The sequence below is a fragment of the Solenopsis invicta genome, chromosome 2, assembly GCF_016802725.1.
Source record: "Solenopsis invicta isolate M01_SB chromosome 2, UNIL_Sinv_3.0, whole genome shotgun sequence".
NCBI lineage: Eukaryota > Metazoa > Arthropoda > Insecta > Hymenoptera > Formicidae > Solenopsis > Solenopsis invicta.
Window position 1 is genome coordinate 14,581,479 of NC_052665.1, and position 27,387 is coordinate 14,608,865.

A 27,387-nucleotide genomic window follows, 5' to 3' on the forward strand; every position below is an offset into this window, starting at 1 on the left:
TGGTATAAAATAGTTTAAATAGTACTAATAACATGTTTATTTGAATAACAAAGATAATTTTTGTCTTACAGGGGAATCTCGCGAGATGTCACTCTGATTTTAATGATGAAACTTTATATACATATTGGTGACATAATTAGATAATTTTAGAAAATATCACAGCAACCTAAAAACAGTTTGAAAGAGTGCAATCATTCTTTATATGTAAAGTGGTTTTCAACTTTTTCCGTTATATTTCGAAAATTATTTGAAATATCAAAAAATGTTTTATACAAAAGTTTTACAATAAAATTAGCTATATTTATTTGCATCATATTTTTTTAAAAATAATTATTTTTAAAAATTAAAAAAAAATTTTAATTATTCTAAAAAAATATTATTGACGTAAAAAAATAAAGTTAATTTTATTGTTAAACTTTTATATAAAACATATTTTGAATAGTTTACGAGATATAGAGGAGAAAGTTAAAAATCATTTTACACATGAACTGATTTCACTTCTTAAAATTGTTTTTTGGCAACAAACTTTCAGAACTTTTAGAAAAAATAATTATTAAGAAAATAAAAGTGCTATTATTTCTACACCATTTGTCATGAGACAGATAGCATTGCATGTTATTTTTATACTGGTTTTCTCTGTAGGCCTATTCCACTCTCTATTCTATTTTATTTTTTAATGCACGAATTTCAAACACTGTTTTCCCTCTCTTGAATGGTTTGAGACATAATATTTAAAAAATAGATTTAAGAAGATGTATTATTACTACATAAAAATTTACCCAACTTTTATATAACAAAATGTTTTTTGTTATAATGCTACAAAATAATGAAATTTTTGAAATTTTAAATCTGCATAAATTGCGATATTTTTATGGTATCAAGTTGCGTTACCGTATCATATTTCCTGTAATGTGTAAACACATTTTTTGTTATAAATAACAATGAATGTATTTATCATAAATTTTATAACTGATTGTAAATCTTGCTATTAATACTAACATGATTATTATATGACAAGATGTTTGCAATTATGATTTTCTTCAAAAAAAAAATGCTGCATACAAAAATATTTTTTGCACCAAGAACATCGTATTGTAGCAGATACATCACATATAGAGCAGAGTGGTTTCTTGAATGTCCTTATCAGAAGAACAAAAATCTACTGAATTTTCGAAATGTGGCGTGGTGTAATTGTTCTTCGATGTATCCACTTTTATACCAGGCATATTTAAAATGATTATGAAATTGTGGAGAAGATAATTGTATATGCTTAAAGATTGTAATTTGATGATATCATTTCTCAATTAAGTTTCTTTTATACATGGATGATCTCTTGATGTTTATAGATTTAGAAAATGGGAACGTTGTGAGAACTTTCAGTGATCGCGTTATGTTATTAAATTAGGATATTAATTTACATTTCAGAAATAATATTATCAAATTACAATTTCATAATCTTTTTAAACATGCATGGTTTAAAAGTGGATACATCAAAGAGCGGCTATATAAAGTTTCATTGAAATAGAAGTGTGAACCTCGCGAGGTTCCCTTGTTAGTACGACTAAAGTGATCCTCACTGTTATTTCGTAACTGTGTTATACATTACATTAATTGATATAGAAATAATTAATGGAGAATATATTTTAATTATAAAGATTATAATTATATCATCTTGATAATATCTTAATAAATGTATGTTTTGATTTATAAATAGTTTTAAAAGAGAGACAATGTTCCACAGTTAAAGTTTCCATTTGTTGCAACAGGTTATTTAATATTTTTGCTTAATATTTATTAAATGCCTTTATCAAGAAACAATTAATATCAAGTAAATCAAAAACCTTGGAACAAAAGCGCAAGAATTCTGTAGCATTCTAAATAAATATTTCTCTTTTTAACATATTATATAAATAAATATTCCTTTTTTAACTCCGCGAGTTTTAGATGATTTTTACACTAAAGAAAAAAAATTAAAATATTAAGAAACAAATAACGTTACTATGGACATTTTCTTGGATATTTATTGAGTACAAAAAATTTTGATTGTGTGTGTGATGACGAAATATACATTTTTGTAAAATATATCTCATTTTTATGAAATTTCTTTTTTCTTAATAATTTCTTATTAATTTTATTTACTAAGAATAACATTTTATTTCGTCATATTTAAATAAAGATTTTTAAATGAAATAAATATTTCACTGAAATAAATCTATATCTCACAAATAAATTTTTATGTATTTTTTTCTCAGTGTATGTTTTCGAATCGTTACTAGCTATTTTTTTTTCCTTTTTTCCTTCTTTTTCTCTTTTTTGTTTTGTTTTACGATTTTCATCTTTCAGCGCGTTAAGATATGTCGAAAAAGCCGTCGGCTGGCAGGAGGGTGACTGTAGATTGAATCAGCCTAAGCAGCAGCCACCCTTCTACGGATTCCGCTTTCGCAGTTCCCCGCCTGCGCCACCCCTTAGCCTCCACTCGGCATTTTCGAAGTGGACGCTGAGCTGACCGAACCACTATCAGCTAGATATTCGCTGGCGTGGCGTTTGCGCCCCATTTTATTAAGGAAGTCTCTCCCCGCAGTCTCCGAACCCCTGCCGAGGCCTTCATGTCACGAAGTCCTACGGCGCGGGATTCCTCGTAACACGTGCGACGACGCGACGTGCACTTTCGTCCCTTTCCTTCGTTCTTCCTTCCGCGCACGGTTTTTCTATCTCTTTTCTTTTTCTTTTTTTTGTCGCTCGACAGAATTGTGTTTTTTTCTAAGCGTTTTTCTCGCATGTAAGAAACAGCGGCTTCGCTCGTAAATATATAAATACTTTATTGAAGATGAGAAGAGACCTTCAAAGGATCATAGATTGATTCACCTTTGATTTACAAAATTTCAAATTTATTTGTTAAGATATTTTAGATTAAAAATCGAGAGTTACGGCAATAATTTTTCTTAAGAAGAATTATAGGTGCAGAATAATAATTTTCGTGTATTTATGTGTATATTACAGACTGATTTTGCCTTTCATTTTTTTCATTTTCATAAGAAAATTTATAATTGCAATCAAGTTATATCGATTATAATCTGTGTATAGCAGATTATATTTATAGCCATCAGCGACTGTCAACGTAAATTTTATTGCGATTCAACGCGATTTTCGTTAGTCACGATAACAACGCAAGAAGAGTAAAACGTTTAGCGAAGAGAATCTTCTTCGCAATTTTTTTCAATGCATGACAGAAGGATTCGTGAGCCGCAGTTCATGGCCCCAATCTCACGAAGGTACACGGGGGCCCGTCTGGTCGCGAACCGCCAGAGATCGTGGAGAGTAATAAAAAATATTCCGCGAGCTCGGCAAAGGGGGATGAGGGTCGACCACCGGGGGCATCATTAAAGGAAATTATAACAAAGTGGTTCTCCTCCGCGACGTCGGGGGCTGTCATTTGGCGGCGCAGACCCGAGAGTCCGCGGGATGAGAAGAACGCGGGCGGAGTTGAAGAAGGACGAATAGAAAGGCTGAGTCAGTTCGCGCGGAAAACGAATTGAAATTTTAATCGTCCACCCTGCCCCGCCGCGTTAAATGCGTCCGCCACCTTGCCGGCTCTAACCCAGCCTCCCTCTTTCCCTCCGCGACGCCGACCCTCGCTAACCTCTGTCCTCCTTTTCCCGCCTTTCCCTTTTTTTTTCCTCTCGCTTCGCTCCGAGCGCGAGCTAAATGCTTTTACGCGCGTCGCTATTATGTACCTCTCTCGCTTTTAAGCTCGTGTTTATTCCTCGCCCGACACCGGACATTTTTCTCGTCAGCGAACGCGTTCCGCGAGACGACTGACGGAGTAATCAGGTGCAGTTTCTCTGTATATTCAATTCGTGATTTACTCGAGAGTCGATTTTGTGCATTGACGCGTTGCTTGGAATTATGAAAATGTTTAAGATTGGGACAGACAATTTGATCCTGCGTTAAGAAATAATAAAAAGCAAACATGCCGACAAATCTCGAGTCTTTGTATATCACGCGTAAAACATTTAAAAATATTTGAAATAATTATATTATTAAAGATTGTCGCGCGTATAATCGTCATAAATTATCAATGAGAAAATTGTAAAAACATTTGCAATTAATCAGTATATTGTTACTTGGCAAATCCCTGTGTATCGACCTATTTTTCAATTCATCGTCCATCGCATGCCACGTTAACGAATTAAAGCTGCCTGACTCAGAGAGATTATCATAAAATATAATGCTATTGTCGGAAGTGTCTGCGAAAGCCGCGATTACGACGAACGGACACCTCTCGCTGAAAGGTGCCGTTTTATTCCCCAAAGGACACGGCAGAAGGTGCGAATAGGGTCACGCATGGCGCTGATCCCGCGCACTTAATGAAAGGCTGATCACCGTCATCGAGGATCTCGACGGCCTCATCTCTCCGGGCGTCCGTATCAAATTTTTGTCACACAGGAGGCGTAGCGGCCGAACGGAGGGAGAGGCCTCGACCCTTCGAAGCCATTGAGAAACTTATTGAGAAATCGTGAAAGTCGATCGAGGCTCGAACGACCTTTCTCGGCCACGTGCAACCCGTCCGATCGCGGTCAGCCCTGGGGAGGAAAAAAAAGGGAGCATTGTGTGAAATTAGAGCCCTTCTTATGGTAATTGGACCACCGTATGATTGCTGGTTTACCCGCGGCCCGTCGCACTGTTCTTCTCGCGCGCTGCTCTTCGACAGGCCAACGACTTGGGCCCGATGTTGCCCGGGCACGTGTCGCATCGCGTTCTTTTTTTTTTTTCTTTAAAGTTGTAGCCGAAAATACTCTACGTCTTTCGGCTCTTCCCGCGAGTGCGTCGCGCCGACGAATCAATAATCGAGGAGACTTGGAACGCAGCGGCACGTTGAGCGCCGATTGTATCAACGTCAATCAGCGCTAATTCAATTTTGCTCTGCGCGCTCCACATAGAATGCTCCATCGATAACGATTAAATCTCTGACGAGCCTATTTTTCGCAAATCTTCCAACTTTACACCATGCGAACAATTATAATTCATAAAAGAGATCAACTTGTTACTAAGGCAAACTTAATAAAACGAGGATTAACTTTACGTCGTAATAATGTTTATAAACTCATTTATTAATGAAAAATGTTAATATTTTCTCATATAAATTAACTCTGTACACATGTATTACAGATTTATTGTAATAATCATCTTTATATAAGAGACAACTTTTTGACAAGAAAGAATTTTATGTAACACTTTTTTTGCAAGAGGAAGAATTAAACTTGCACAATGGATACCAAAGCCATTATACACGTGTAAGAACAATTTTTGCATGGCACTACATCAGGTACGAAATGAATGCTGATTTCTCTCTCTTCGGCGGCCACCCATGATAATTTTTACGTGACATGGCGATGAGAGATTTTACAGTTGCGATTTTATATTTCGACCAAAGATCTAAACGAGTCTCGAACTAAAGGACGAAATATCGGAACATTCAAAACGTGCTCTTTATCTACCTCAGTCTTTCTCTCATTCTCCTTCCGTAGACATTAATATTTATATATCACGAGCAGAGTTGCTCGGGCGATAGTAATTTCAGCAAACGGGCATTTTACGACAGCGGCGTCTAGTTAGCAACAAAGAACCAGTTAATCAAGCGTTCTCCAGACACTGACGTCTCAAGGTTGCCGCGGCCTTTTTCCTTTCCTTCTCCCGTCGTTATCGTTGTCGAAACGATCGGACAATCGAAATTCGATTAAGAGGAAACGCAGCGATGTCGAGCCCCGATCCCGCCGGAAAAGATCTCGCATTTCCACCGCGTTTATCCCTTCCTCTTCTCTCTCTCTCTCTCTTTTCCCCTTCGTTCCCCGCCCCCCCCCTCTCTTCTCTCTCTCTACGATGGTTCCCACAGCGTCTTCTTTGTCCCGGGCCTGGTTCCGGAGCGGCTGGACCAAAACTAAAACTAGTTTAACTGCATCCTGACGTCATCCGCGGCGCGATTTGCCTTAACCTTGAACGTTCTCTCCCCTCCTCTCCCCTTTCCCTCCCCGGTCGATTCGAGAGCGTGCGAGATGCGAAGGGTTCAGGAAGGTACGCGCGGGATAAGGGGGAACCACCTCTCCGAGGAGCCGAGGTACTCTCGCTCCTTTTGTTTGTCGCTGCGCGGCACAATTAAAGTTCGTTCACACGTTTTCCACGAATTTCAATCGCGATTCGCCGCCGCGTAGGTGACCGCCCGCCGTCTTCTGCACAGATAATTGCCAAGTCGAGCGCTAGCACACAAAAACGATATTGCGAATCCGCAATAAGAAGAAGAACGTGATTTTGCGGCAACAGTATTTGTCAATTTAATTGCAGACGTGATAAAAAAAAATTGAATGGCATTTAATCAAGCTTCAACAGTGTCGTACATACTTCTAATGCAGAGAAATTGAAATAAATTACTTGACCCTAGAGTACGAATGTACTGTTAGTCCATAAAAATAAATTGTACTTAATGTTTCTTTTTATTCGCTTTTGTGTGCGTTTTAAATTGAAGATTGTCATTAACCTTCTGTTGACACGCGATATATGTTAACGAAATCGAAAGGATTAATTCTTGACCAACACTTGCGTCTCGCATGACCCCTGCGCTCGCGCGACGGTGGAAGGGAGAAGGGCATAACGAGCCCCAATCTGTCCCATTCCTATCGTGACTACGTTCCTTAGCGAGCGCGAAGGTTTCACTCGCGAGAGACGAGGCAGGAAATAATTCAAACCGCGAAAACCTATAATTTCCGGGGGTCGCGTCTCCCACGAGGGAGATCTTATCGCCGGACGCACGAGAGAGAGAGAGAGAGAGATAGAGAAGGGCGGAGAACGAAGAATTATTATCGATACTATTGGTAAATACAGAAATACCGTTCCCGCGGGCGAATACCGCGGGGACCAGTTTCGTGGTATTCACATTAATTTTCGATGCGTCGTCGATCCGCCATGCGAGACCGCGGTTCGATTTCTTCTTCTTCTCCGTCTCGCGTCCCGATCCGGCTCTCGCCCCCGCTATAGTCCTCCTCGTCTTCGTTCCTCGTTCCTCCGGCGCGCAGGAACGCGAAACGCCGACGAGAACGGGGCGTAAAAATCCTTTGTCCATGTCTGTGTGACTTGTCGCGAAAATTTGGTACCTTTGATACTCGAGAAATTCAATTGACTTCAGGGAAGAAAGTGGAAATGTTATAGCAATTTGTATAACAGCAAAGAATATAATTTTTGTTCTAAGGAATAATAATATTGGACGTATTATAGATTATTTCATTCTTGTCTATATCGTTGAAATATATTTTACATGTTGAAGTTTTAAATGACGTTTTAAATGTCGAGTTTTAATATGTAACCAATCGTGCTTGCCGAGAATTTCTAGTTTACAACGGTTTTATGTTAGATGCGCTATAAAACGAGAGAACATAAAAATACACGGTATATTAGATTTCTACATATATAATTGGACTGCGTTTGGATATTCTCAGGTAGTAATAAAGCCGACACATTACTACGCTTTGACTGACGTTCACTGGCATTTATAATATACATTTATAAGTATAATTAAAAACTTGAACATATATAATCTGTTTAGCCATTGTAAACGGAATTGTGAAACTGTGATAATTACACAATCCTAGAAACTAATAATGAAAGTGAGAAATAGAAAAATAAATACGCGAGAAAAATAAAAATGTAGAAAAAATTAATAAAAAAATTAATGAAGAATATAAAGCAAAAAATGACATTTGTTATTTCTCGGTATTAAAGTCGTAAACAATAATTAAATCTACGTTCGATGTTAGCCTCTTAATTTATCGTGGGCAAAGTTTTTATTTTATTAACAGAAAAGATTTTAATGAATCGTGACGAGTGATTCATTTCTTCGTCGTGGAGACGGGAACATTGGAGATGTCGTGTCGCATCGGTTAAAGCATAATCTGTTCGCCAGTAGAACACAAAGTATAAAGCCTCTCGTTCAATTTTATTAATATCCCGGAAAAGATTACAGCGATAATGGTCGACGTGAAAACATTTTATTTCCAACGGAATGGCTTCCGCATTCTTGACGATTTATTTCCAGATGAAATGAATAAGTATAACCGATTATGTTATCTCATATTACAACGTCTACCGTCGATATTTAAATATTGTTTCAAAGTTGTATTTGAAATATCATTAGAGTTGAATTTAACTGTGCCTCGTTAGATTTTAAAGATAAATGAATTATGGATCGTAATATCATTTAAAAATGTATCATTTGAGTATAAAATTGTGCACACCGTTTTACTAATTTCACTTTCTTTTAAATATGATTACAAAAATTTCATGCAATAATATATTAATTTAATTTAAAAAGTATCATATTTTCCTATTGTCTATCATAAAAGTTTGTTTAACAATTGATTAAGTTTTAATTTGGTTCAAATTACTTTCGTTATACTTGCTATAATTTGCTTAGAACATTGTTGTCGGCCTAGCTTATCTACAAGAAGAAATCTTGTCCGTTTTTTCTCACAGATTTGCTTGCTGCAAGTTTTCTCGAAGATAATATAACTTTGTTCGGGACGTTTAACTCCATTCTGAACGTCTTGGCAAAATATTACGTCACCGGGGGTTTAAATGAATTTATGACGCCTAAGTATTACACTTCGAAAGTTTTGTACACCCCGCTACGCGAATATTAGCATGGAACTTTCTTTATCCAATATTCCCTCTTATCTAATATTCATAGCCAATCGTTCGTCTTTAGCACCGCGTTCATTATTATTCATGTTTCACTTGGCGCTATTCATCGCGAGCTGTTTAATGTTCGACCAATGACATCAGCTACATATTGACTGGATGCATAAAATTTTTATCAAAATAAGAATGTTAATCTCTTATTATTTTTTTTTAATCTTGATTTTTGGATCGGTGATTCCACTTTTCAAAGGTCCGAATATTATTTTGAGATTTTGCACGTTTATTATATTATTTTATAACACCAAAATAATAGACAAATAAGATAAAATAAAAGTGACAAATATATTGATGTCAATTTTAACATGATAAAATGAATAATTTCAAGCGTTTCTACAATCTGCTTTTACAGCAGCAAGCGTAACGTAGCGTTAACGTGACTTCTATTTCGACATCAATTTTCATCCGTTCCGTCAGCTGAGAGGTTCTTCTGAGAATTATCTTGTCCTTCGTGCTGGTGAGTCACGATGTCACGGGAAAGAACGGATAGTCGTGAGTCAAAGGAAATTAGGGCAATCATAATTTGCCGCGGCGCATCGGCCGGGCGATAAGAAAGCGCCCAAGTGCACTTGTTCGCGGGGGATAGCCGGGCTCACGAAGTCGCGACGGCGACGGGGATTTCGGTGAGGTGGAATAAAGAGTGGGGCGCCAGCGCAAACTCCATTGTTTCGCGAACAATGTTGTATATCGGGTGTTTCTAGTACCTGCACAGGGGGAGCACGAGCAGTATGCAGCCGCGCTGCATTATGCGAAATCTCAGGTGGAAAACGACATCCGGGGGTCTTTAGATCTTCCCGTGACATGCCAGCGTGGCATGCATGACGGTGCACGTTCGATCGCTTTATTATCACAAATTCGGGATTCATTCAGAAATTTTGATAAAGCAGTCAAGCTGGACACAGGTATTCATGTGCTTGCGCCGCCCAGAAATACATCCTTCTATCATTTTCGTCCTTTGGACGGTGATTATACGGAGCGTTGGGGATTTAATTAATCTACAGAAACCAGGGAGATGACCGCACGTTAGAATTTCTGTAGCTGGATGTTGTCGAAGCCAAGTGAATTCTCTTTTAAGTATGCGTTATCAATTGAACGATGTGCGTATTATTAATTAGAGGAGAGAGACAATGCATGCAAGCACATAAAAAATTAAAATCTTTTTTTTGTCTTTCTTAAAATGATAAAAATTATGATAGAAATGCAAGATGTTTTCCAGCACGGAAAAAGATTTTTCTGGCAATGGCAAATCTGTGCGAGAGTAATAAGAAATATTGATACATTTAGAAATTTGGTGTGCCTGTCAGACATCTGTTATGCGTGCTTCCTGAATTATCAGAATAATATTGTTCTCTTAAGTTAGTGGACGGTAAAATAATAGTACTTTTTTTTTTTAAATAGAGAATAGAGATCGGAATTCGCAGAAAGATCCCATTGTATCCGGCACCGACGGCATTCTGTTCACGTGGCGTCCATGTGCTGCAGCTTCTGCATCTGACGGCCGTTGCCAGTTTCGAAAATCGCCGATGCGCAGAGACGCAGGGAGTTTCGCGAGCGCGTCATCGTATCGGCGGGAAAGCGTAGCCGGCGGAGGAGAAGAGCGTCATTGCGATAAATCATCCCGTCCGACAGGCATTGAACTCCGCGGCGAGAGATTTTCTCACCCCGGTCCCTCGGCCAATCGGCGCGGCGTATTCCGGCCGCAACCCCGTCCGCTCGGCCAATCGCGATGGGTGCGCGGCGATGATCGATGACCGAAGAAATTACCGATTGTCGCCGCCGCCGCGACGATCGTTCCTTTTTCTCCCTTCGCGCGCTCCTGTTCCCCGTACCGCGCGCGTACCGCCTCTAGCCGGCGCGCGGAGCTATTTCCTCGTCGATAATTATTCGCGCTGACGTGACTAGACGGGATCATCTTCCCCCGGGGACGTCGATTCGGCTTCTGAAAGGATTTCAAGCGGCCCGTTGCCACGGGCCAATATTTCTTCATTTCGAGATAAGGCGCGTGACTAATACGCAAAAATGATCGTTAAAACTGAACGTTGTATCATCTGACAGTGACGTCTAAATTCTTGAAATAAAATTTTTTTAATGGAGGTTATTGATACGCATGTCTGATTTTTTTTTCTTAACAGGTTGTCGATCTTTTTTTATATATAATACGATGGAAAAATATTTTGTTGAATTCGATGCTCCAATTCACCCTCCGTGTGACCCAAAAATGCCCAGGTCTTCAACGGCCGATTACTTTTCTACGCACCAATTACGATCGGAGCCAATTTAGATTCTCGGGAGTTAATTTAAAGAGGCTACCCCTCCGAGCTCCAGAATAATGCAAACATTCTGGCGTTATCTGCACGCAGAGAACGCGAAATATGTATCTTTACGAGGGTGCATGTCAATAACCCTGAGTAAGCTTTCCAGAGGGTTGATATGGGTGGTTAGTCTGTCATCGATGGTAGTGTGATGGTACGGTGATGTTTCGGCATTTTTCCTTTGTTATGAATTGGATCAATCATCTGTTCATCAGTTTATCTGTTTCTAGAATGGATCGTGCTTCTAAAATAATTGTAACAGATGAGTGAAGCGATAAACGTAAAACTGTTTGTTAAAAGTTTTATTAAATCTTATTATTAATTATTGAATCTTATTTGTTTTAATAATATATAATGAGTACATTGCTTGTTCCTATAAAATTGTGTGACACTTTTCTTTTATAGTTATGTAAAATTTCAACAGTCACTGTGATCTTATTGAATTATCAAGGCGTTATCTTTCATATTGTAAAAACGTTGAAAACTATTAATTAGAGGTGTTACAGATATCCATTTCCGTAATCGATCTCGGCTGCTTAATTTTCAAGTAAACAGAGGTACTATTAACATGTACTATTAACATGTATATCGACTACGTCATTCTACGTCCGGTCAGGAAGCCGAAGTGAGTTCAACTGTAAAGTGTCGCCTGGAGGCTCTTTAGACGTCGTCTAACGTAGATTAGATATTGCAAATGGACCTGGGTTATCTTGAACGATACGAGCGGCTGGACTTCAACCCCCTTCGACGATAAGGCCGACAAGGGGGAATTTCGCGCCCTCTTTTACGATTCGACAACTGCTGCTCGCATTTGCATTTTTCCTAAATTTTCCGCCCCTATCCAATTTCGATAATACGATTTCGCCGGTCGTTTTCGCGCCTTCGAAATTTCGGATTTAGATAATACTAGCTATTTTTTTACTCGAGTATATATACATGTATGTGCATTGCCCATTTAATAGAATAGTGTGCGAAAGAGTGGGCACAATTGAGATTGAAATCAAGTTTCAATTATTGCTAAAGACAATTTGTTTAGTTCTGTTAATTGCAGATAATTTTTGATACGTTTAATTTGATTGGAGTATAATATTTTATTATAAATTATAACTTAGAACATAATTTTTAAGATATTTAAAATATGGTTTAGATATTTATCAAAATGAAAGACAATAAGTAATGTATACGTTTCTTCTTTTTTAAAGATACATACACAAGACATTCCGTAATTTATGCCTTTCACTGAACATAATTTTCTGTTATACAGATATGTTTCAACCAAATGAATAATAATCGCCAAACACTCATTTAAAAAGGACCAAACTATGTAAAATCTTTTTTTTTTCACATTATGTATTAATTCTCCTACAGCCAATCGTTTGTCGGGTTTGCATTTTTTTTTTATTCACGTTTCTCTAAATTTCATTAAACTTTTTTAATATCGGCAGGCACGAAGGAAGTTAAATAACGAACTTTAACGTTCTCATTACCGCGAGACAAGCACAGCTCAAAGAGCTTAAAAAGCGCGGCGAAAAGTGGGTCATCTTGACGGAATTATACGGGAAGGGTTATCGCCGAGTATGCATATGTATGCAGCCGCGTGTGTGTGTGCGCGTGCGTGCGTGTGCGTGCGTGTGTGTGTGTGTGTGTGTGTGTGTGTGTGTGTGTGTGTGTGTGTGTGTGTGTGTGTGTGTGAAGCTAGAACGCGCGGCGAGGTAATGAGTCGCCCCATCCTCCCCGTACGTCCGAATGGTTAACATTCTTATTCGTATTCCATTCCGGTACGCGACATCTCATGCCGCGTTTTACTGCAGTTATCTAATGCGGCCGGGATTCGCTGTGCGACACGTTCGCACATCATTTCGTAACGAACGCGCGAACAAGCTCCGCTAAAATTTAACGGTCGACCATTTGCGTGAGCTCTATTTAGAAATTAAACAAGTTAACTCGTGTCTTCTTCGAGAGACTTAAAAACAAAGACATAAGGTAACGTTAATATTTATGATTAAATTTGAAGGAGCATTTTTTTTTATATACGACAGAAAATGTGATTTAAACATTCCTTATGTCACCGTCAGATTTTTTATGGAACTATTTGGTACAAGAAAAATTTGGTACAAGATAAATGAAAACAAATAATGCGTACAACAATGAGGTAGAATCATAAAAGATGATTTAGTGTTGAGTTTATGAAAAGAGCAAAAGTAACAAACGTGATAGTCGTCAAAAGCAAGGTTACCTTTTTTTTCAGTTAGTTGTCATGTCAAAGGGAATCAGTTAGAACGTTCTTCATGTACCTTTTGAAAAGAATCCTCGTTAGTATCTGGCTTTTATTCTCTTTTTCGTTTGTATATACATAGATATTCTGAATACGAATTTTTCAAAGGGTTTTTGTCTTTTTCCTTCTTCCCTTCGGAAGAAACCCGAGCATTTTTGTGACATTAATGTTAGTATATAGCTGAAATATTAATTTTAATATTTCACCACTGACAATAACATTAATATTTTATGTTAGTGACCTGACACCCTTGTCGTCACTAGATAAAATTCGCATTCGATGATTTACAGAAAAGGATACATTGATTTCCGACGGTAATGGAAATAAATCGCTGTCGAATTATCGAAGGGGTGTGAGCCCTGTGGTATTTCTCTCACGGTGGAGTTAGCAGCGACAGTTCCATTTCTCGAGCGGAACGAGATAAAGAGTCTTTAACGAGCACTATACTCTTCTTTGCCAATAAAAGAGAACTTCGTCCAACGCGTCCGTCGGGACAGAATGCATGGTTCAACTTTTATTACGAAAATCCGCGAAAGCACTGCGAAAGAACACTAAACTATATTAACTGCCCGTTTTATTTTATATTATTGAGAATGGAATTTTGTCGGAAGAAATTCTATCATTTTTTTCATAACATTGCCATCATCGATTTTCTAAATAATATCCATCAGTTCTTCAACGCAATACATTTGTTCGAAGAAATGTCCTTTACTTTTATATCAAATTTTTTGAAGTTTAGATGCTGTTTTTATACTGATTAGTCTTAATATTATATTATCTCGTTAAAGTAGGAGTTTCGTACTTTAACGAGATAACGTAATGTTAAGAAATTAGAAGGTTTTGATGTACATATGTACATGCATAATCGTCAGTGACATAAGAGAACAGGAAATAGATCTTTGGCCCGTCTGGAAATATGGAAGAATATTTATTCACAATGTTTGCTCGCCGTTAACGTTGCCCATGCAGCAAAAACATCCGACATCCTGCGTTTGGCGTTGACTGGTCCAGATGATGTCTAAGAACATAATGTACATGTACACACGTATACATACATATAGTCAAGGAACATCGTAAATCCACAGACCGAGGTCGAGCTAATAGCGCTCGGCCCATGCAATGTTATTAATCACGCGAACGGCCTGGCAAGGGTCTCGCGAACTTAATTAATTAAATAATATAATAGCCGGCGAAACTAGGGAGGTATAACCACTTTCCGTCTCTCTCTCTCTCTCGCTCTCTCTTTCCCGCCCTCCCTTTTCGTCCATCGCTTGCGCTACTATGCTTCTTCAACCCCCAGCCGATTCGCCCTCTTTCTCGCGTATCGGAAGCGTCCATCAGCCCCAGCATCCCCGAGGCATTGTTTCTCCTCGCTGTCCAAACCTCGTGGCAAACGCGTAAGATATCGCTACGATGCGATTGTTACAGCGAAACCACTTTCTCTCTCTATCTCTCTCTATTTATCTATCTCTCGCTCCGACACTGCTTGGAGAAGCGTGGCGATATAATGGAAAACTGCAACGTTGACAAAATATTTATAAAATAGCAAATTAACTGGTATTAATTATACAATGTTTAATATAACACAATTATTTTTATGTACAACAGATACTTTCTTCTAAATAGTACCTAAAATTGCGTATAATTTTTAGTAAGGTTTTAATAATGTTGACACATTATAATCGTCTGAAGAAGCATCATACTTAAAAATTGAGACTCGTCAATGAATTAATTTAATTTAATATTTTAAATTTTACTTACTCAATTTTTCAATTTTTTTATTGTGTCTATACTATTATTACATTAAAAACCAAATTCACTTACCAAATTTCATTATCTCTAGTGTTGCTTTCATATTAATGGTCTCAAATCGACCGTTCCTCCTGACGCGAGAAGATCGCGATCAATGTATCTCCTTCGATAACTCCTCAGTCGATGCATGGAAAGAGATTCGTGTCGGTCGGTCCCTCTTCGCCCTTGTACCCCTTCCTGGTCATCGCTTTATCAGTGGATGCTCGTTTGGCGCCGGCGGCATGCATCATTAAGCTTCCAGCGTGCCGTAACGCCGACGAGGCTTTACTCGCACGAAGCACGGAGCCCACATACACGCTCTACCACCCGACATTCCCTCGTAACCTCCCTCGAAACCCCGCACTTTCCGGCCACCCTCTGCCATCCTTCTACGTGTCCTCTTGCCCCCTTCCTCCACACGCATACTCGTACGGCACATACTCGAGCTTTCGCGTGGACTCTTGCGCGTCCGTATGCTTGTACGTACGTCTACGTGTGTATGTGTGCGTATATGGCGCGCGCGCGCGCGCGCGGATGTAATAAGAGTGTACGTGTGTACGTGTGCACACGCGTCCGTATATAAGGCACACGGACGCACACAATCGCCGCCACCCTTTCGCGTTCCTCCACCCTCGCGCTCCACAGCCCAATTCCCCTTAACGCTAATTTATCTTAATTACATTCTACGCGCGTCGGCATGCGTCCGTGTTCGCGCGAGCGCACGTGTGTCGCTCGTGAATGTGGATATACGCCCGGTGACACGTCGACGATGTGGTCGAAACGTAGATGCTTCTCTTTGCCGACGTGTGGAATTTTCGGAGAATACACTTACGGGAAACGCGAGAGCGGAAAAGTTTACTCATAATAGTCGGATTGCTAAAATATATTTAGTCGAAGGAGGGACTTTGTTCTAAGAGTTTTCGCGAACGCGAAAACTTAAGTCGGGAGTTTGAAGGCGATATAATTTTAGTGAGATTAAATTTTCATGCATTATAAAAGCACCGCGACAAACGATATATTAACATTGCAGCGATAAAAATACTATGAAATTATTACATCTTTGAAATTTTAACTGACTAAAAGAATTATTTCACTTATTACCGCTTCGTTCGATTTTTACGTGCCTGTTTTGCAACGAAAACGAATCCATTCTTTGGTGAAAGAGTAAAGTCATTTTGTTTGTGTCAGATATTTTTCTCTTTAACGTCATCCGTGTTATTGCTTTTTGAGATTGATTTATCAACATTATTATAAAATATCAATCTTATTATTCAGGAAGGTTGAGGAAATCGACAATTTTTTAAACGTAAGCGTACTGTACCAAAACTATCGATCGGTGGCGCGCGCGCGCGCGTATTTGTGTGTGTGTGTGTGTTTGTGTGTGAGTGTGAACGCGTGTCTAACTCATCTGTACGGTGTAAATGTAAGCGTAGTTTGCTCGCGCGTGACAGAGTTGGCTCGCTCACACATATACACGCGTGCACACTTGTAACACGCGAGCTTTAATCTTCGCGTCACGGAATATCCGCCCCGGTGTCCGTCCCAGGGTCGAATTTCGACGGTGTGGTCTCTTTATCTTCCTCTTGCTTCTTCTCTCTTCTCTCTCGCTCTCTCTCCCTCCTGCATCGATCGACGATTCGCCGAAATTTCTTGGTGACGCCATATACCAGTTCCCTCTCTTCTCCTGCCATGTCGTAAGTTTACTCGTCCAATTTTGTGTAGTTTGCAGAATTGTGCGATTTTCCAGATTAACGAATTTTCACAGAGTACTGCAGTCCTCCTCGTTTTAAGTCGGTCGCAGGTTTGTTGTGTTTATGAGACACTAAAATCCCGCACGGTGCAGTGAAGATGCCTGGCAGGATAGCGATACTGGATGTCGAAAATTTAGCACGGTGGACGGTGAACATTGTAATTGCATGCAGGAGAAAGAGAGAGAGAGAGAGAGATTGAATAGTATAAAGAAAATTAAGGATCTCATTCTGAGTTACATTATTCATAAAAAGTTGTAAATGTGTCGTGTCCTTAAAGTTATTCTAATCTCCAGAAACGTTTGAGAAAAAATCATTAGAAATTAAAACGCGACAGAGATTCCCAAGATATTGCATTTAAATTATTTAAAGCTTGTGAATTCTTATGCCAACTATTTATGTATGCTATACATCAGAATGTTAATTGCTGGTTTCGGAATGTGTTGCTTCTCATATATTTATCCTGCGAATAGCTCGCGTTCTTCCGGTGTTTATTACCCCTTCGATTGTTAGCTCCCACCGATCGAATAAGGAGGTCAGATACATGAAGCGGCACACAGAATCCCCGCACGATTGGGGAGACAGCGGTGGCGCGGATGGGGGTTGGTTTGCGCGCGTTTATCTTGAGATTGAGCATTAGGATTCAGTATATAGCGCCGGCCTTGCCGCGGGAAGATAAGGGGGTAATTTCTGCCCGCCGAGGGGGTCAGAACTGCCCGTAGCTCATCTCCGCAGCGTATATACGTGCCACCCCCGTGGCCACTTGGCCGACGAGCCCCCGTGGCCGAAAGTCGTTTCCACGATCTTAGGGACGAGGGCTCGGCTTAAGCTCCATGCAAATTAGATACGGAATCTTATGGCTGGAGATATGCTGCGGCATGACAGCGGGATAGTCGAGCGGGGCGGTGGTCAAAGCGCCGTTAATAATTAGTGTCGTAGGTAGCGCGTGGTTTACCTAAATGATTCATTGGTCGAGCTTTATAGAATTTTGTTGATGCTAATACATTATAACCGAGGTCACAAAATGATGCTTGGCAATTAGATTTTCCATCAGTCGCTTTTGAGAATAAAATTCAATGATAGGTATTTAAAAAACGAAAAAATTAAAAAATATTTAAAGTACAATTATTTATTCTTATATTACAGTCGTATCAGAGGATGTTCAAAGAGAAAAAGATTTGGAATTAGTATTCATATTTAATTGACTGAAAATTGTTTGATTGAGACAATATATGCTTATACAAAATATTATTTATTTAAATAAAAATATTCTCTCTAAATCTAAATCAGTGGATAATCATTGATTATATCAGTGAATAATTCTGATCATCATTGCCAAGTATGCCACTGGTAATTAGTGATTATCTGAACTGAGAAATCAATGAATTTATCGTCTCATGTATTTATTAATGACTGTTGCGTATTTATTAGTATTTACGAGTGTATTCATTAATATACTGATCAATAAGAACTTTTCAATGATTGCCAGTAACTTTTCATTGGTTTTTAGCTTAAAATAATCATTGATTTATCAGCACTGGTAATTATCTACTGATTTAGATTAAGAGAGTTGTTTTATTCAAACAATATCTATTATATTTAACGAAAATAACACTGTCATTAATCGTACAAATTTATTGATTCAAAACATTAGTTTGTTTCGACCACATTCCAAATCTGGGTACAGTAAAACTTAAATCGTTTTCTCTGTATGCGAGAAACAGAGCTAAGAATCGAAACACTCCAAAATTCTACTAGCCGCTTCGAGATAACTTTGTAGCAGATTGGAGCGTATACGTGTGTACGTGTGTGTGTATGCGTGGTTCCTTTAACGATACCGGCCCCGACGACACGCAGCGTTCTTGGAACTAAATGCGGTGCGTGCACCGAGAAAACATATCGCGTAGCGTTGCGTGACATTCCAAATATCTGAGCTAAAAAGCGGCTTTCGCGATAATGACGACGTAGCACAAGATCAGAACGATTCCGACTGGCAGGCATCGCCTGTCACGCCTGTTTTCTACACGCCGCGCCGGGCAAATTACTCCGCGACGCGTAACGTAACATCGTTGCGATTCTAATTGAAGTTGCGTGTCATTCGCAAGACTTCGCGATGCATGATCGAGAAGAAGACCGAGAGCCAAGGACGCGAATGAGTTTTGACATCTGCGATCTGCGAAAATGGATCCAATCGTTGACCTTTTTTCTCTTTCTTCTCTTCTTCTTGTCCGTCTCTCCCTTCAATCTCTTTCCAACGTCGCGGTAGAGAAGTCGGTAGACGGTAAAGAATAGTCAAAATAAACGATAATACTGGGAGACGCGGTAATTGTACGTTCGTGAGAAAAATGTGCCCCTACATTTCGTTTTGTCACGTATATCGTTCTGTGTGAGAAAGTTATTTGAAATATGAAAGTATGTCTCCAATTGACTTGAGCTTATAGATTGAATAAAAAAAGATAAGTGTAATATGTAGGAAGTGTACATATTATATGTTTCAATGTGCACTTGCCCTGAAACTGTACGTCTATGTAAAGATTTAACTTTCCATAGAACTTCTCTCTTAAATTCTTTCAAAAACGAGCTATTTTCGTTGACAGCATAAAGATCGATTTTTTTTAGGACAGCGAGAAATTTCCTGCAGCAACTGAGGTGGTCTTACTGATTATTTACCAAGTCCTCCGTCATGTGGATGTCCGACGTTTTTTCGGAGGGGTGCTACGCCGTAGAATTTTCGCATGAGTCAAAGTCCACAAACCCCTTCCGATTCCCGCCACTCTGGAGGCTGTTTTCGGATCAATGGTGCTGGGCAATATGTGTATGCTGTACACACACGGTTAATGTCGATTCTACGGTGCAGCATTAGTTCCTGCATGCCCATTAATAGTTCTTTGTTAGTACTTATTGTTAGTAACAGTATAAAGTCTCCTTATCTCGATTTTCTAAATAAATAAATATTAGATTGTAAAATTTACTTAATATTAGTGAAAGAAAATGTTTAAACTAAAAATTTTGTGGCATAAACTTAGGGAAAAACAATTGCTTCACTTTATAATATAAATTACAAGATAATTGATTTAATTTATAAAACGTATCAATGAAAAAGATTTTTTTGTAAACAAAACATTCGAGTAAAGTTTTGAAACACTTTCCTTTCTACGCCATTGGAGAGCTCGAGTGCTGCTCGATATTAGGGCTGTGTTAACACTCGAAGGAAAGGATAGTGAACCACACGCGCATTTATGCAATCAACACGTTCTTATGTAAAATAATTTAATATTTTGTAAAGACCTATTTTATAATAATAGCGTATTTAATAATTTTATGTCAATTTTCTAACGCAAACTTTTGACAATATGCTACAGTCTATTACAGGTCTATTACAGACTCGATCTTCAATATTGGATTATATAAGAAAACTTTAAATTATATTTATCTTAATGTACAGCTTTGTTGACGTTTATTAGAAGATCGAACTTTTTCAGATATGAATCAGTGTTGTTAAACTTTCGTAAGTTTAAATCCTTTAATCTTCAACAGTTTATAATACACGAAGCTTATCAATTCTTCCATGCGCAAACAATCTTTATTTGTATCAGTACAATACTTGATAAATATAAACAGGATGCTGCAGTTTTGACATATTATATAGCGCACACATCAGCACGTGTCCACGCGGCGCTTTTGCGTTTATGTTTACGTAGGAGTTGTCCCTCCACCACGTCTAAGGGTGGATCGTGTTGAGAGAAACAGGGAAAGGCAAGAACCGAGAGAGAAAGAGGAGAAAGGGGGAGAGGGAGAAGAAAGAGGGAGGGGGGAGAGATAGAGAGAGAGCGCAGTAACGTTGTAAACTTGAACAGAGGGGCACGTAAGTACGGAACCAAGGCGCGGGAGGGAAGAGGGCTGCGGGGGAGGAGTAGCGAGGTGGAAAGGAGGGTAGCCCTATCTCTCGTGCTCTCCTAACTAACATGTATTTTGCATAAAGCTTACATTACTTGAATTACAATGCTCCAGTGCCGTCTCGGGCCGCCCCGTCGCCTCTACCTCCAGTCCTCCTCGCTCTCCCCGGCCTCGACCAACCCCTTCCCACGGTTGTGAGGAGAGACGTCGGGATGTAAATTGCTTCCAGAGCCGTGCCAAGTTGGCGCGCAAGTGCTCGACGCGCGCGACATCCGCGCGTGTGTGCACTACCAGGTTTGCACGCGTGTATGCGGTGGGGTTGGATAGGTGGGCGAGCGTGCGAGGATGTTCCTGGACAGCATAGCTCCACGCTATTACGTGCGGAGGCCAGAGGGACGAGGATGGTGAGGGAAAATTCATTATCTCAGTCATTCCGGGGCGAGAGCGTTATCGGGCGCGATATAATTGATCGTTAAGCGGCCGCTCCGGGAGCGTCGGCGTTTTAGATCACGTCGACCGATAACGCTGCGAATTACCGCGGCGATTATAGAATTTAGAAGCGCCCGGGAGATGCGTTTAAATCGAAAGCTGCACGTTTCCATTGAAAGTTTACACTTGGGTATCATTTCAACGCGATACAATTCTCGCCAGGGAGGGTTAATTCATTATTAAGCAGGTGAGACATGTGTAAATATGAGTCATGTAAAAAATACACTACTCAAAAGAAAATAGGGAACACTTTCCAGACACCAAAAATTAGGCTATTTTCAAATGACTGTAACTCGGTGAAAAATCATCGTAGATAAAAAATAAAAAAAGCATTTTGAAGCTTGAAGATCCAACTTTAACGCTCTATCAGCAGATTTTCAAAATGCTTTTAACTTCCTTGTCTTATGCAGTAAAAAAGCACACCCTGTTTTGTTCCTTAAAATTTCGTATTTTTGACACTTTGCAGCTCGACCAACAAATTTTTTTCGAACAATTCAAGTAAAGCTTCATAAACTACAACATTTTGCCTACAAAATGCTTTTTTTAAATTTCTCTACGATTTTTTTTGACCGAGTTACGCTACTTTGAAGCTAAACCTGCATTTTTTACAAATGATATCCGTACTCCGTGAAAAATCATCGTAGACAAAAAATCGAAAAACCATTTTAAAGCTCGAAGTTCCAGCTTTAACATGCTGTTAATGGTTTTCAAAAATTTTCTCAATTTCTTAGTACTATGCCCCAAAAAAGATACACTGTTTTTTCCTTAAAATAACGTATTTTTAACAGCCTGTAGCTCAATAAAAAAATTTTTTTCGACAAATCCAATGCAAGTGCCATAAAGTATGACATTTTCTCTACAAAATGCTTTTTTTAAAGTTTTCTCTACGATTTTTTTTGACCGAGTTACAAGACTTTGAAGATATACATTTTTTACAGTACATTTTTCCGAAAAATGACGTCTACCGCCGACATTAGCATTACCCAATGTGCACCACGTGGAGGTTGTCGGTCGGATTTTTGCACATCGTGCTGTGTGTGTGTGTGTGTGTGTGTGTGTGTGTGTGTGTGTAGTGTGTGTGTGTGTGTGTGTGTGTGTGTGTGTGTGTGTGTGTGTGTGTGTGTGTATCACAGCAGAGATAAGGACCCCGCAGTTCGTCACTTCTGCAGTATTTAATGACTCCAAACCCTCTCTGCTGTGTGTGTATGCGCTCGCGCGCATGAGAGTTCAATAGTGTGTATTTCCTCCTCTCTGATCAATTACTGCTTGCAAGCGTTCTCACATATTTATACATCTTGCAATACGATCTTGCGGAATGTTGTGCCAAATTTCCGTTAAAATTTCTCCCAATTCTTCTAAATTTCGCGGCTGTTCCTCGCGACGCCTTAATCGTCGTTCCATTTCATCCCAAATGTGCTCGATTGGATTTAAGTCCGGGCTATTGGCGGGATGATTTAACAGTCTAATTGCGTGTCGTTGAAAAAAACGTCGCGTTATATTCGCCGTATGAGGTCGAGCGTTGTCCTGCATAAAAATAAAGTTCCGACAGGTTCGATTTAATAGCAAAACGTGTGGTCGTAGAATATCGTTGATATAACGAACACCCGTCATTGCCGGAGGTGGCAGGATCACTAGATCACTTCGTCTTGTAAGTGATATACACCCCCACACCATCACGGAACCGCCGTTGTAGGATCGTATTGGCATAACGCAACGTCGATCATAGCGTTCATTTCGTCGATGCCAAGTACGTATACGAGCATCATTGCCATAAAGGCAAAAACGTGATTCGTCGGAGAAATATACATTTCTCCAATCCCTAGCGGTCCAATTTATGTGATCGCGCGCAAATTGATAACGTACTTGGCGATGTACGAGTGTGAGTCTTGGTACTTGTGCACGAACACGAGAACGAAGACCGGCTTCTCTCAAACGGTTGCGAATTGTTTGTTCGCACACATGGCGCAAATGAATGTCATTACGAATGTTTCTTGCGGTAATTATTCGTCTTTCTAATGCATAACGAACAATGGCTCGATCTTGTCTATTTGTCGTTAATCGAGAACGACCACTACCTTCACGTCTCGTGTAATTTCCCGTGTCTTGATATCGTAACCAAGCTCTACTCACTACGGACACAGATGCACCAATATCTTGCGTCACATAACGCATACTAAAACATTGTTGCAAAAGCGCAATTATGCGTGCAACTTCTACGGCCGATAAATGTCTACGCGGCATTTTGAAAATTCCGTGTCGCTTATCACACTGCGAGAATCGCCGGCGTACTAAACAAAATTTTATTGTATTGAGCATGCAATGTTTACATATGATCATCTTTGTCTAAAAAGAGATTTTTTTTAGACTAAGACGACTATATGTTTACAGTTCACAGGATTGGAGAAATGTATATTTCTCCGACGAATCATGTTTTTGCCTTTATGGCAATGATGCTCGTATACGTACTTGGCATCGACGAAATGAACGCTATGATCGACGTTGCGTTATGCCAATACGATCCTACAACGGCGGTTCCGTGATGGTGTGGGGGTGTATATCACTTACAAGACGAAGTGATCTAGTGATCCTGCCACCTCCGGCAATGACGGGTGTTCGTTATATCAACGATATTCTACGACCACACGTTTTGCTATTAAATCGAACCTGTCGGAACTTTATTTTTATGCAGGACAACGCTCGACCTCATACGGCGAATATAACGCGACGTTTTTTTCAACGACACGCAATTAGACTGTTAAATCATCCCGCCAATAGCCCGGACTTAAATCCAATCGAGCACATTTGGGATGAAATGGAACGACGATTAAGGCGTCGCGAGGAACAGCCGCGAAATTTAGAAGAATTGGGAGAAATTTTAACGGAAATTTGGCACAACATTCCGCAAGATCGTATTGCAAGATGTATAAATATGTGAGAACGCTTGCAAGCAGTAATTGATCAGAGAGGAGGAAATACACACTATTGAACTCTCATGCGCGCGAGCGCATACACACACAGCAGAGAGGGTTTGGAGTCATTAAATACTGCAGAAGTGACGAACTGCGGGGTCCTTATCTCTGCTGTGATACACACACACACACACACACACACACACACACACACACACACACACACACACACTCACACACACACACACACACACACACACACACACACACGCACGATGTGCAAAAATCCGACCGACAACCTCCACGTGGTGCACATTGGGTAATGCTAATGTCGGCGGTAGACGTCATTTTTCGGAAAAATGTACTGTAAAAAATGTATATCTTCAAAGTCTTGTAACTCGGTCAAAAAAAATCGTAGAAAAAACTTTAAAAAAAGCATTTTGTAGAGAAAATGTCATACTTTATGGCACTTGCATTGGATTTGTCGAGAAAATTTTTTATTGTGCTACAGGTTGTTAAAAATACGTTATTTTAAGGAAAAAACAGTGTATCTTTTTTGGGGCATAGTACTAAGAAATTGAGAAAATTTTTGAAATCCATTAACAGCATGTTAAAGCTGGAACTTCGAGCTTTAAAATGGTTTTTTGATTTTTTGTCTACGATGATTTTTCACGGAGTACGGATATCATTTGTAAAAAATGCAGGTTTAGCTTCAAAGTAGCGTAACTCGGTCAAAAAAAATCGTAGAGAAATTTTAAGAAAAGCATTTTGTAGGCAAAATGTTGTAGTTTATGAAGCTTTACTTGAATTGTTCGAAAAAAATTTGTTGGTCGAGCTGCAAAGTGTCAAAAATACGAAATTTTAAGGAACAAAACAGGGTGTGCTTTTTTACTGCATAAGACAAGGAAGTTAAAAGAATTTTGAAAATCTGCTGATAGAGCGTTAAAGTTGGATTTTCAAGCTTCAAAATGCTTTTTTTATTTTTTATCTACGATGATTTTTCACCGAGTTACAGTCATTTGAAAATAGCCTAATTTTTGGTGTCTGGAAAGTGTTCCCTATTTTCTTTTGAGTAGTGTATTTTACATAGAATGTATTTAAGTTAAAAAGAGATTAAGATTAAACTCCCCCGACACGATACTTTTGTAATTTCTACAATTATTATGAAACTGTATATTCGTAGACTATTTCTCACGATATGTGTACGAGAGGATTTGATGTAAGACTTACTCACTTTATTTTTCCTATTGAAGAGCAACCGTCGATAATCTGTCCATGGATAAAACTGCTCGACACGCTAATTATGAATTTCCCCTGCGTTTGAAAAATCCGCCGAGCGACGTGGGAGCGGGCGAAAGAAAAGCGGGAGGCAGACTTTCCGTAAGGAATAACTCCGACACCCGAGGGAGTATCTGCGCGTAGGGTTTTCCCGCGCCGGACACAACCCTTATTGGCTTTTTCCACGCGTCCCTTTTTTTTCTCTCTCGCCTCCCTCCTTCCAGCCTCCGTTCCTTACATTATTCACGCTACGTGCCGGCATGAGCGTAACGAGGAGCATCGGCGCCCCAAGGATAATGGAACCGCGGTGACGGTGTACGCGCGCGAGCAGGAGGATAATTACGGTTTTGCGTCCTTGATGCGTGCCTCCGTCCTCTCTTCCTGTTGCGAAGAGGGGAGGACTCGCACGCGGTCGCACGCACACACGCGTACGTTCCCGGGAGCAGATCATGCGGGAAGAAGAGGGGGGGGGGGAAGGGCTCTTGGTTACACAATAGCAGAGGATACCGGGTAACCCGATGACAAGGTGTAAATCATCGACCGGATTTCGTATCGCGTTCGAACGCGCGGTGCAACGATAAGTCGGACATTACCGACGTGTACGCCACGTGACAAACGGACCTCGCTTGAGTAACGGATGATGCATCGGCTTCTACGATCTCGAAAATGATGCATTGGATTCGCCACGTGATTTGGAGAGAAGGTCTTTGATTTATCGCAAACGCGGTTTGGATCGTGAGACAGAGCGCTTTGAAACTTGCCAGAAACGCGTCTCGATCTTTTAACGGAGAAGGATCACACGCGAGCTGTTATCAAACGTGGTTATCAGGAAAACGTGATCTACGATTTTAATTACGGCAGACGATTAGCAACACGTTTAAAAAATTGTAGGAAACGATTACTGCTTTAATATTTAAAGAATGTGAGATTGTAGTTTGAAAAATTATTAAAAGTAGATCTTTTTCTCTTGACGAATACTTGTTTTCAAACCTATTCAAACATACTAATTGCATTGCTCAATTCGACAAAGTTAACAATTGCAATTAATTTAATTGCCCTAATTTTATAGTCACAGGATTAAGAGTTTCTGCAATAAATTCCGATAATACAAAACTCGCACGAAATTTAACCTGTTCTAAGGAAAGCGACTAAAATAAGATTCATTACGGATTTATTAAGTTCTCTAGAAAAAAAAAAAATTTGGACCGAATCCAATCAATAGCACGCACGTCGTGCGACCTAATCCAGGTAAAGGGAAGCTCCGATGGGTGAGACCCGCGGGTCTCGTATCATCCAAAAACTATGACGCAGGTACAACCGGGGTCGGCGCGTCCCGCAAGATAACTTATTTAACGCGGACAATGTACAAGACTCCACTCCGCGTACACGGTCGGCAGGACGAGCTTGGTGGGCTACTTTGTATGTACGCACGCTGACATCTTACCCACCCTATCCGCCCTCCTTTTACCGTGGTCGAGGGGAGACTCTTGGGGGCGGGGGTGGACCAGGAGATCAATACCGGCGCCCCATGGACCAGAGCCACCACCAGCCACCCTTCCTTCCGCCGCCTCCCCTAAAGCGGACTCACGTGTGTGAGCACCGGACCTCTTAGAATCACCAACCTCCAAAACCCACCCGCACCCAGCCTCGCAACCACCACCGCCGTGGCAACCACCCTCAGGGCCATCTACTCTCACCCTTCGCAGCTTTAAAGCGATGTGTTCGTATTAGAGCGAGGAACGAAACGACGAGCTTTCGAGACGGACGACCCGAGAATGTTAACGCGAAGGATGGCCGGTTGATGTGAGATACGTAGGAATTACCGAGGATAATTCTTTCGTGATTAATTTCTTAAATTTTGAAGTATTAAAAAAATGACAGCTCTGTGTAAGATGAAATGACGCTTGGTCATTAAATTCTTATTTGAGATACGACGCTAACGCTTG

At 39.9% G+C, this 27,387-nt stretch overlaps 1 long non-coding RNA gene across 2 annotated transcripts; it reads right to left on the minus strand.

Moving 5' to 3' along the window:
• Positions 1-18,081: 18,081 nt before the first annotated feature.
• Positions 18,082-25,656, minus strand: LOC113003131. 2 transcript variants are annotated; one of them, XR_005574194.1, is made up of 3 exons: positions 25,398-25,656; positions 20,856-21,116; positions 18,082-19,734 (listed from the first exon to the last, which is right to left on the minus strand). It is a non-coding gene; the product is annotated as an uncharacterized LOC113003131 (long non-coding RNA). The 2 variants fall into 2 exon arrangements; XR_003268272.2 differs by lacking the exon at positions 18,082-19,734 and having other exon boundaries at positions 20,433-21,116.
• Positions 25,657-27,387: the final 1,731 nt, after the last annotated feature.